This window comes from Amphiura filiformis, chromosome 20 (assembly GCF_039555335.1).
Source record: "Amphiura filiformis chromosome 20, Afil_fr2py, whole genome shotgun sequence".
In the NCBI taxonomy this organism is placed as follows: Eukaryota; Metazoa; Echinodermata; class Ophiuroidea; order Amphilepidida; family Amphiuridae; genus Amphiura; species Amphiura filiformis.
This window is the reverse complement of record NC_092647.1, coordinates 45,123,691-45,135,761: the sequence shown is the minus strand read 5'-3', so window position 1 is coordinate 45,135,761 and position 12,071 is coordinate 45,123,691.

Below are 12,071 nucleotides of genomic sequence, written 5' to 3'. Positions count from 1 at the left end.
TTAGTTTGGTTTATTACTAATACACTTAAACGGCTAGGTTAAAAATTTGGCAGAATGAAACTGGCAGGCCTAATAGAGGACAAAATTAAATTGATTGTTTTAACAAAACTATATGAATAAATTACCGAGTTGCAAAACTTTTCGTGATAAAAACTCAAACGGTGGTGATGCAACTGCAAATTTCACTTTTGCAAACCTAATCATTCACCAAGTTACGCTGCATATTCACCTCATTTTTTCCAATCTAAGTGATTAAAGTCTAAAATGAGCAAAAATACCTTTAAAAAATATCCAGGGACCGCAAAATTGTGAGCATCAGTTACTATGTCCGCCTAACAACTAAATCGTGTAAAAAAACTAAAACCATGATACTAGGGACAGATAATAGGCAGAGCGCAAATAAGAGGGAGGAGAGGGATGTGAGCTAAAGGGGGGACAGTTGAAAGAACGGGAGGATAGGGGATAACACGGGTGGGTGGGGGGGGGGGGGTAACAAAGAAGAAGTTGATAAAAATGAATTAAATGAAACGACTGATCAATCGGTAATAAATTAGGGTGTTGGTAAAATTGTTTACAATAAAAACTCGAGGGTGGTGATGCATTTTGTAAAATTGTATTTATTTACGAACCACGAAAGACGGGTGACCGCTAGTAGGAATAATAGCACTGTTTAATTTATTGCTATAAGTGCATGGTGTACATTCAAAATTATGAAAAAAAATTATTAGGCCCAGACATCAAAATTATGAAAAAAAAAAATTATTAGGTCTAGACATTAATAGAGAACAAAAGAGATAACCCAAGGTTGAAAACTCTATACCCACCAAAGTATTTTTGAACAATCCGAGTGGTATAGAACCCCAACTTGTTTTACATAGCTTCATTCTCTTCTCCTCTCTTTGGCTGCCTTTGCAGCTACTGCATCTTCTTTTCCTCCATTTTTATGTAGGTGGTGCATTGCACTTTGGGGGTATGAAACCATGAAGGTCATCGGACATCGGAGGTCAAAGGTCAGGTCCAATTTTAAGTTGCTCTGCTCAGGCTGTAATTTGCAGAAAATGATCCCAGACACTTGGGAGTGTGAAACCACAAAGGTCATCTAAGGTCAAAGGTCAGAAAAGGTCAAATGAGGTCAAATGTTAAAGTAAGCCTGGGTGTGGATTATCCTTGATTTGAGAGACCATGAGTAGTCAACTTGAGTTTACCCAAGGTCAAAGGTCTAATGAGGTCAATCAGATTGATCCGTGACATTTTGGGAGTATGAAACCATAAAGGTCATCTGAGGTCAAAGGTCACATAAAATGTTCAGTTGCTCTGCTCAGGCTGTAATTTGCAGAAAATGATCCCAGACACTTAAAAGTGTGAAACCACAAAGGTCATCCAAGGTCAAAGGTCAGAAAAGGTCAAATGAGGGCAAATGTTAAAGTAAGCCTGGGTGTGGATTATCCTTGATTTGAGAGAGCATGAGTAGTCAACCTGAGTTTACCCAAGGTCAAAGGTCTAATGAGGTCAATCAGAATGATCCGTGACTTTTTGGGAGTATGAAACCATAAAGGTCATCTGAGGTCAAAGGTCAGGTCAAATTTTAAGTTGCTCTGCTCGGGCTGTAATTTGCAGAAAATGATCCCAGACACTTGGGTGTGTGAAACCAAAAAGGTCAAAGGTCAGAAAAGGTCAAATGTTAAAGTAAGCCTGGTTGTGATTATCCTTGATTTGAGAGAGCATGAGTAGTCAACCTGAGTTTACCCAAGGTCAAAGGTTTAATGAGGTCAATCAGAAGCCATCGCCTGATATTCATGGCTCGTGAGCCATAGTAGCTCTAGTTCTATTATTTCTTTCTTTCATCAACTTCATGGGGTTCTATTAGGGGCTGTGCCTTTCTTCCATGAAAACCTGGATTAAGTGTACATGGAAGACTATTTAAAAAGTGGATTTTGGCTAATCTTTCACACACAAGGAAGAACAGTCTGCTGGCAATAAAATGCTGGGTCTAACTCATTTTTGTAAAAAATTGGAGTTGGGTACTTCTTCCACTCAGGTTGGTATTCAATTGCTTTCATGTGGTTCCTGATAACAAGTCAATATACAAACATTTAATGTTGTGCAGGTTCTTGATAGCCTTGTGTTGCAGCTTGCGCATACTGAATTCAGTGAGCAGTGAGGAGTGTTCAGAAATACTTTGCTGTTGTTGGAGAATTATCTAACCTGGCCCTTCAAAAATATAACTGACCCTTACAGGAGCTTGAAAAAATCCCATTCCCGGCTCCCTTCCTGAGAAGGCCAAGACATGAAAAAGTATCAGGTTAATGAAAAATAAATAATATATATAATAAACAAAAAAAAAAAAATAAAATAAAAGAAGGAAACAAACAGAAAATAGTTTAACAAACAAAACCTGAAAGCACTGTTCGAATAGGATCGTCTAAGGCATTATAGGCCTATCGAGCAAATTACAGGAAATTGCTAATATAGGCCTAAGTCGTTTTATTAGTCAGTATTGTTATTAATGAAAGTTAAGACTAGTACATATAGTAATAAAACAAAATCGGATTTTAATTTTAAAAAGGGATTGATTACAAGTCATTAATTTATAGGCTCACTATTATATAAGTGCATGGTGCAAATTTAAATTTAGAGAAAATTATTAGGCCTAGACATCAAAAAAAAATAAAGTGAAATAAGATCAAAGTTAGTTTATTACTAATACATTTTTAATAAACAGCAAAGTTACAAATCTCAAAATGTAACTGAATGAAAAACTTAGGCCTAAGGCTGAGTAAAAAATAAAAATAATGTTTACCATCCCCTCCCTCCCGACCCAAGTTAGTTTGGTTTATTACTAATACACTTAAACGGCTAGGTTAAAAATTTGGCAGAATGAAACTGGCAGGCCTAATAGAGGACAAAATTAAATTGATTGTTTTAACAAAACTATATGAATAAATTACCGAGTTGCAAAACTTTTCGTGATAAAAACTCAAACGGTGGTGATGCAACTGCAAATTTCACTTTTGCAAACCTAATCATTCACCAAGTTACGCTGCATATTCACCTCATTTTTTCCAATCTAAGTGATTAAAGTCTAAAAATGAGCAAAAATACCTTTAAAAAATATCCAGGGACCGCAAAATTGTGAGCATCAGTTACTATGTCCGCCTAACAACTAAATCGTGTAAAAAAACTAAAACCATGATACTAGGGACAGATAATAGGCAGAGCGCAAATAAGAGGGAGGAGAGGGATGTGAGCTAAAGGGGGGACAGTTGAAAGAACGGGAGGATATGGGATAACACGGGTGGGTGGGGGGGGTAACAAAGAAGAAGTTGATAAAAATGAATTAAATGAAACGACTGATCAATCGGTAATAAATTAGGGTGTTGGTAAAATTGTTTACAATAAAAACTCGAGGGTGGTGATGCATTTTGTAAAATTGTATTTATTTACGAACCACGAAAGACGGGTGACCGCTAGTAGGAATAATAGCACTGTTTAATTTATTGCTATAAGTGCATGGTGTACATTCAAAATTATGAAAAAAAAAAAATTATTAGGCCCAGACATCAAAATTATGAAAAAAAAAAATTATTAGGTCTAGACATTAATAGAGAACAAAAGAGATAACCCAAGGTTGAAAACTCTATACCCACCAAAGTATTTTTGAACAATCCGAGTGGTATAGAACCCCAACTTGTTTTACATAGCTTCATTCTCTTCTCCTCTCTTTGGCTGCCTTTGCAGCTACTGCATCTTCTTTTCCTCCATTTTTATGTAGGTGGTGCATTGCACTTTGGGGGTATGAAACCATGAAGGTCATCGGACATCGGAGGTCAAAGGTCAGGTCCAATTTTAAGTTGCTCTGCTCAGGCTGTAATTTGCAGAAAATGATCCCAGACACTTGGGAGTGTGAAACCACAAAGGTCATCTAAGGTCAAAGGTCAGAAAAGGTCAAATGAGGTCAAATGTTAAAGTAAGCCTGGGTGTGGATTATCCTTGATTTGAGAGACCATGAGTAGTCAACTTGAGTTTACCCAAGGTCAAAGGTCTAATGAGGTCAATCAGATTGATCCGTGACATTTTGGGAGTATGAAACCATAAAGGTCATCTGAGGTCAAAGGTCACATAAAATGTTCAGTTGCTCTGCTCAGGCTGTAATTTGCAGAAAATGATCCCAGACACTTAAAAGTGTGAAACCACAAAGGTCATCCAAGGTCAAAGGTCAGAAAAGGTCAAATGAGGGCAAATGTTAAAGTAAGCCTGGGTGTGGATTATCCTTGATTTGAGAGAGCATGAGTAGTCAACCTGAGTTTACCCAAGGTCAAAGGTCTAATGAGGTCAATCAGAATGATCCGTGACTTTTTGGGAGTATGAAACCATAAAGGTCATCTGAGGTCAAAGGTCAGGTCAAATTTTAAGTTGCTCTGCTCGGGCTGTAATTTGCAGAAAATGATCCCAGACACTTGGGTGTGTGAAACCAAAAAGGTCAAAGGTCAGAAAAGGTCAAATGTTAAAGTAAGCCTGGTTGTGGATTATCCTTGATTTGAGAGAGCATGAGTAGTCAACCTGAGTTTACCCAAGGTCAAAGGTTTAATGAGGTCAATCAGAAGCCATCGCCTGATATTCATGGCTCGTGAGCCATAGTAGCTCTAGTTCTATTATTTCTTTCTTTCATCAACTTCATGGGGTTCTATTAGGGGCTGTGCAATAATTATGAGACCCGGGGTACAATTTCCAAACAGTGTGCGCAAAATGCTTGCCCCCTCCCCCCTTAACAGGTTTGCCCAAAATTGTTTTCCCCCTTTTAGCTGGCCAAAATTTATTTCCCTTCTCCAATTCCCCCACAGGCTCACAATTATTGCACAGCCCCAAGATTACCACAAGTGGGGTGGGTTGTATTTATGTCAGGCCAGTTATGAATCTTACTGCCACTGGTATTTGTCACCAACCCAGTGTTGCCTGTGGTGAAGGAAATATCATTATTGATTTTGGTTTATCATCATGATAGTTCTCATCTGATTCTCATCGTTGGATCATTATCATGTATCATCATTATTCGGTATCCATGTCAAGGCATTCTGATGTATTCTTCCAATAACCCAATTTGTCTGGTAGAGTACCTTATTTGGTCGATATCAAGAACCAGGGAGGATTGATCCTGCAAAGGTGTGTTCTTGAAAATGGTAGAGATACGTCTCGTGTCACAGACAACGGGAAACTCATAGACTAGCCTAACCTGGGATAGCCGTGTAGTAGGATAACATCAGGCGAATTGAACTACATGTGAACTGTGTTCATCCTAGTCGGGATACTCTTGTGTTGATGGCTTGTGGCTCACACTAATGTACTTGCGGTTCGCATAGATGCGCTTGGCTTGCACTTTGCACTCGCGCCTCACAGACCGAGCCAAACTGAGCTTCTGTCAAAGGCTTGGTAGGGATGTGATAGGGGTACATGATCAGGATGCTGGAATCTAGTGGGTATCCCACATTTGAGACCTACATTTACAGGAATGTTGCTGCCAGGGGTCTCAACTTTGGTTTGGGGAGGGATGAGCAGCTGATACTTCAAAAAGTACCCGCCTGTAAACCAAATGACTCGAAATTCTACCAATTTTTTATAAATTTTTGCAAATTTCTGTAAAGAAAAATTTGAACTTTTTTGAGAAAATTTTGAAGAAAAAAACACCCTTTCAAATTTTCATGAAATTCTGGCCATCAATAAACCAAAATGGACGAAAATCTAACCAAGTCTAAATGGCTGAAAATGTACCCCGAGTCTGCCACACATCACCATACCCTCATTTCCAATAAGACCCCCCCTCGGTTTTGCTGTCCAAATAGGTCGTCAAGGTTTTCATAGAAAAACAACTAGGACCCTGTTCACATTAGAAAATTTCTTCATTCGACGAAGATAAGTTTATCTTGATTAACTAATTAGGCATGCGTACACATTAAGCTGAACGAAGACAGAATGAAGACTTTGCACTGTACACATTTCATGAAAATTACAAATCTCGAACGAAGCTATTAATGCCAGGTTATTATTAAAACCGGCGAAGGTCACTTGTCACATGCTCACTTTCCTTCGTTGAATGAAGCGAGCGTACACATTACAAAATTAGCTTCGTCGAATGAAGTATTCCTTCATCGAAACAACATTTTTAGCTTTGTTGAACGAAGCAATTTTAATCTTCGTCGAAGGAAGAAAAGTGCGTACACATTAGGAAAAAACGACTTTTAATCTTCGTTCGAGGTTCGTTGAAAGAAGAAAATTTCCTAATGTGAACATGCAGGGTCCATGTGACAAAAATAAAAATATTCTGCGCAGGGGCAGCCACATTTGGAAGGGTCTTGATGACCATAAAAAACACTAGAACTTCAAGCTTGACAAATGTGAATAAAAATCTTATCCTGCAAACATATTGAAATTTGTTTGAATTTTTTTTTTTAAAATTTCCAAAATAAATCTACTTTGATCAAAAAGCATCCATATTATACATGAGCATTGGATCTACACCTTTTACCCAAAATAGGAACAAATTAAATATCACAATTGTTATTTGATCAATGATCACTCATGCAGAACTACTCTCAATGTGGAGTTAATGAGCCCCTCAATTGAAAAGTAACTTGTACAAAAATACAGGAAACTACAAAACTATATTTTCTTTTGATTGGTAAATGTGAATAGGCGTGGGTTTTAGGGACGCACCATTAGATATTATCGGGGAGGCTAGGGAGTTCTTTCAAAATAAATGTTATGCCCCCGGGTTATGCCTCACTTTGATAAAAAATAATGTTATCCTTGATTTATGACTTTGTATGTGGGGTATCGCAGAATATGTTATGGTACTCTTTCATCATTTCAATTTTATTCATATTACACATAAAAACAGATATATATTGAAAAGAATACATTTAAGGCCAGACAGGAGGGTTGAGAAGGTACATGACCAGGCTCAAACATCCGCAGGCATATTAAACAACAGGACAATACAACATATAAATGCAGTTTATAAAGGAATACAACAATAATATTATATTATAAATTAGAGATAATATTGTATAAAAAAAGTTGACAGGGACCCGCCCCGTAAATTTAACTGAAAAAGTAGTGTGTTAGTGATTCGTAGCTAGGGCTGCAAAAGTTCTCAAATTCTGGATATCAGTATTGTTTTTTAATAATTTTGGCTATGAAATACTGGTTGTTTGTTGATTGACTGTAGGATTGGTGTCACTTTTTAAAACATTAGACTTGGGATAAAAATAAATGACAGAGTTTCTAATTTTTCATTGAAAAGTATTCCCCATAGGGTTATGCAGGGGGTAAAGTTCATTTAGTCCTATTATCAATTCAAAGTATATCTAATAACTGGTGTTTTATTATTAAGGCCAAGTATCTTAAAAAGTTACCTGGTAACATTATAAGTAGTTGCACTGCATATTACAGTACAATCTTGCAGTTCCATGAAAATGTTGAGTCCTATTAAAATTTTATTTTGAAGCAAAAAAAAAAGTGGAAGCATGTTAAGCAAGTTTTAATATAGAATGATAATTAACCTTTTGAATATGAGAGCTTAGGGCTTTAATCCCTTTGTTTCTCAAACCATATAATGCAACAAATGATAATTAGCCTTATCGAATAATAGAGCTTAGGGCTTCAATCCCTTTGTCTCTAAAGCCACGTAGGCAACAAGTTTATACAACGTATGCAGCTTAAGAAACTTTACTTTAAATTTAAAATGATAATTAGACTTTTAAAGGGGATCATTACCCCTAAATGGCCTTAGATCACAATTCACATTTTTATTCTCCATGTTTTTTGATGTGGATAAGTATTGTTATGAAATTCCATCAGATTTTGACAAGAAAAATCACTGATCAATTTGCTCATTTGGTTGAGCATCGGTAGGAAAACCGAAGGTCCCAGGTTAAAATCCTGGATTGTCAGGGGTTTATTTTCATGTTTGACATTGTTATATGGACTTTATGACCTAAAATACCAAAAAAATAACAATACTTATCTACATCAAAAACCACATGGGAAAATGAAAGATTGCAATCCCAATATTTAAAAATTACTTACCAAGAACATTCAGGTCAGTTTTATTTTGCAAATGAAAATATTTAGACCCCGGTTATTAGAAGTGATAATAGCACTTAATAAATTTTGCCCCCTGCATAACCCTATGGGGAATAATTTTCCATGGAAATGTTGAAACTCTTTGTGCCATTTATTTGAAAATGTTCAAGATTAATAAAGGCATGTACTTCATGATGTAATTGTAAAATATTTTGATTGAATGAAGATCTTATATTTATTAGTAATTGAAATTGATTGTAATTTAAACTATTATATTATTAACTTTATACCTAATCTATAGCAGAAAATTTGTAAATGCCAATAATATTATAATTTTACACACATGTAACTTAAATTCTGGAGTGAGGCAATGAATGCCCTCTACTTTAGTTCAATACAAAAGGTCTCATAAGAATAATTTAAAAATCTTCATCAAATGATTAATATCATGGACTAATTGTATATGCATACTTGTGTATCCAACATGCACTTACACCTTAATTGCCCCTCCCCCCCAATTTAATTTATGGAATACAGCAATTTCCCAAAAATTCTTGTGCATGGATGATTAACTGGTACACGCACACACGACTAACTAACGTCGTATGGCGCGCTTGTGTGTGTAAGAGATGATCATCTGTGTACATGTACATTAATCCTTAGAAACAATAAGTAAATGCAGTTTAAAAAGGAACCCAAACTAGTTATTTTACCAATTTTTAAATCATTCTTATAAGATGTTTTGTATATAGCCAAATATTGAGCATAATTCTGCAAATCTTTCATAATGTCCCATCCTGCAATTCTCTTTTCATCATTCCACAATGTTACCTAGTGCTGGAAAATTTGGGATAAAGAGACAATGCCCATGATTTTTTCAAATGGATAATGATAGTTGTTAGTTTACATCCTAAGATGTACACCAAGTGGCAAGTTTTATTTACCAGATTACCAAACTCACAATTTGCCAAAAATGTTTTAGTGGAGAAAATACTGCTCCTATGCACATTATTCCGCAACACAGAGTTTGCATATATGGAAATTAGGATGGTGTAGAAAAGCTTCTCCTACCTTAATCATTTAATTACCAAAAATAGTTTACTATTATACAATTCACCTTGTGCTGTTAGTACATGTGTGGCTGCTGTAACTGAAAAAATCAAACAGTGATCTATGCGGTAGGTCTATGCCGCAAATCCAATTTCACACACCAATGCACTCGCCATGCAGGTTTCTGAAAAAAAACTTTGGGGGCCTTTTAAGGCCCCCCAAAGTTTTTTTTTTCACCCTAACCTGCTAGGGAGCTTTTGGCGACAGGAAGGGAAAGAAGGAAGGAAAAAAGAGAGAAAACAAAGAAAGGAGACCCCTCGTATGCCCAGCACATACTGGGTTGGTGACACTTTGCCACAAGTCTTGGGCCAGCGAAACCGTGCCTATATATCACTTAGGGCGATTGTGTCATCACACCATGTGGGATGCATGTACAAACAGCGCATATATCAAGTAGTACCTGGGCGCGTAAACTTTGTGAAAAATTAGGAAATAGTGCCTAAATATGTGATAAATAATTAATAATTATGTCTTTCTATAATACATCCCAATATTCTATTAATGTTACAAAGAGTATGAAATCAACAGCTATCGGAACATTGGGAAAAGAAACAATCAGTCTGGCCAGTCTGGTAAAACCATAATGATTGCTAACTGTAAGTGCCGTAGACAGTGCAGCCAGCGACGTGCATAGAGGTAGAGGGTGGTTTAAAGCTTCAAGATTTTCTAGTGGTGCCTTTTTTTCCAACCTGGGAGACATTTCATCATCAAGCTCTTTCCATATATGCCCCTGTATTTCCAGCTTTTGGACAGTTTATAATCTTTAAATAGGAACACCTGTAGAGCAACAGGTGTTGTACGTTAGACTTCATCATGCATGCCTAGGAAAGAAATTTTGAAATGTTGGGATCACAATCTTTCATTTTTATTCTCCATGCTTTTGATGTGCTATAATAAGTATTGTTATTTTGGGATATTTTAGGTCCAAAATACCATGTACATCAATGACAAGAAAAAATTCACTGGTCATTAGCTCATTTGGAAGAGCATCGGCTTGATAACCGAAGGTCCTAGGTTCAAATCCTGGATGGTCAGTGAGTATATCCACATCTGACATTGTTGCATATGAACTTTATATGACTTAAAAATACCCCCCAAAATAACAATATTTTCTTATTCACATCTTAAGCATGGAGAATAAACATGAAATATTGCTATCCCAACATTTCAAAATTGCTTCTCAAGAACATGCTGTACGTATTTTAGGACCAATATAATTATGATAATTATTTCCTGTAATCAATCTACACTTAAAATGTTGAAATAATACATTATCTGTTTTGTTTTTGTTGACTTTTTTTTTATACTTTTTACACCACCATCCAAAGATAATTCTACATGCCCCACATTGTTGCAAAAAAAAAAAAAAAAAAAAAGTCATTAAGAATTGGCGAAATAAACGTTTTAATTAGGCCTATAGCTTGGGAAATAGGTCAATATAATTCAGGTTGGTCATATACTGTCAAATTGTAGTAAATTAATTTACAGTCTTGGGTGCAAAATACTGAGTAATACCAACATTTACACAGAGAAGATAGCCTGTAAACTTTGTGAAAAAAAGCATGAAATAGTGCCTAAACATGATGATGTACCAGACAAGCAATATCTGGACATGTAAAACCCGGATGTAAAAGTTGCAGGCCTTTTCGTTAAGCACAGGGCCTGTTGAAGAAACGGTGCAGCTCTAAATAGCATGTATTATTAGCGCTTTAAAAAAAGCTACATCTAGCTACTAGGGCAAATCAACATCAAAGTGCTAGGTACCACTAATGATTGGTATTATCGCTAAAATGCTACATTACACTGATTAGCTTTATAAGCGCTTATTGCGCCCACTGACCGGAGCATTTTCAATTGATCAAATTAGTGGCAGAGTGCTAGGTAGCGATAATTAGCATTATTAGCGCTAAAATGCTACTTCACGCTAATTAGTACTAGGTAACGATAATTAGTGTTATTACCACTAAAGCGCTACATCATACTAATTAGCATATAGGTAACGATAATTAGTGTTATTAGCACTAAAACACTACATCACACTAATGAGCCCTAGGTACAGATAATTGCATAAGCGCTAAAATCACATTATTTGGCACTAGGTACCGATAATTGGCATTAGGTAGGAGGTGTGGGATTGGCTCTTAATAACGCTGATAGTTAGTACCAGCGCTAATGCTTACAATATCAAAGAGCGGTAATTATCAGTCATCCAGGTAGTAAACAATAATGATATATGAACTATAATCTAGTCAACTGGACTATTTTTGAGTGGGAAATTTGCACATCCAATCCTAAATGCATTATCAGCGCTATACTGATCATCTGGCGGTAAAAGATCATTGACCTGTGAAACGGATGTTGTAGTATCACAGGTCACCACCTTTGAGTTCAACTTGAGAGGTATCTTCCTGATCGCTGAACTGTTGGCCCCATCCAAGTACCTACCACCTTCCATTGAAATGAAATTGAAATCGATGACTTAGGGGCACCTTAGAGCTGCACTGAGGTGTTGTATTTTAGGACCAATATAATTTATGATAATTATTTCCTGTAATCAATCTACACTTACGATGTTGAAAGAATACATTATCTGTTTTGTTTTTATTGACTTTTTTTTACTCTTTACACCACCATCCAATGGTGATTCTACATGCCCCATTGTTGCAAAAAAATTAAAAAAATAAAAACCCTTGTCATTAAGAATTGGCGAAATAAACATTTTAATTAGGCCCATACTTGGGAAATAGGTCAATAAAATTCAGGTTGGTCATATACTGTCAAATTCTTGTTAATTAATTTACAGCCTTGGGTGCAAAATATGAGTAATACCAACATTTACACAGAGATGCCACTCAAGAAGCTAGCCTGTAAACTTTGTGAAA